Source organism: Helobdella robusta, assembly GCF_000326865.2.
Source record: "Helobdella robusta unplaced genomic scaffold HELROscaffold_9, whole genome shotgun sequence".
Lineage (NCBI taxonomy): Eukaryota > Metazoa > Annelida > Clitellata > Rhynchobdellida > Glossiphoniidae > Helobdella > Helobdella robusta.
Window position 1 is genome coordinate 4,021,346 of NW_008705512.1, and position 483 is coordinate 4,021,828.

The following is a 483-nucleotide window of genomic DNA, read 5'->3' on the forward strand; positions in this document are numbered from 1 at the left end:
TACTACTAATACTACTAGCGCTAAAAATGATGATGATGATTATGATGATAATAATAAAAATAATAATAAAAATAATAATACTATCAATTCTGATAAGGATAAAAACGTTCCATTGCCATTTCAATCCTTTGACACAGTTGAAGAGGATGATGTGAATAATAATAGTAATAATAATAATAATAATAATAATGATGATGATGATGATAATAATAACGATAACAACAACAACAATAATAATAATAACATTAATAACAACGTTCAAAATTACAACAATAAATGCTATGACGTCAACAGAACAAAAGCCGGCAGTGACAATAAAATCGTATCTCAGAGTGCCAGTAGCGAACAAGTTTTAAATATTATTCGTCCGAATGTTAAACTAGATACGAATAGTAACAGTAGCATCGGTATTACTGCTAAACCGACTCGGTATTTTAACGATCTTTTCCCATTCCATCAAACATTCAGTACGGAGTTGGCGGA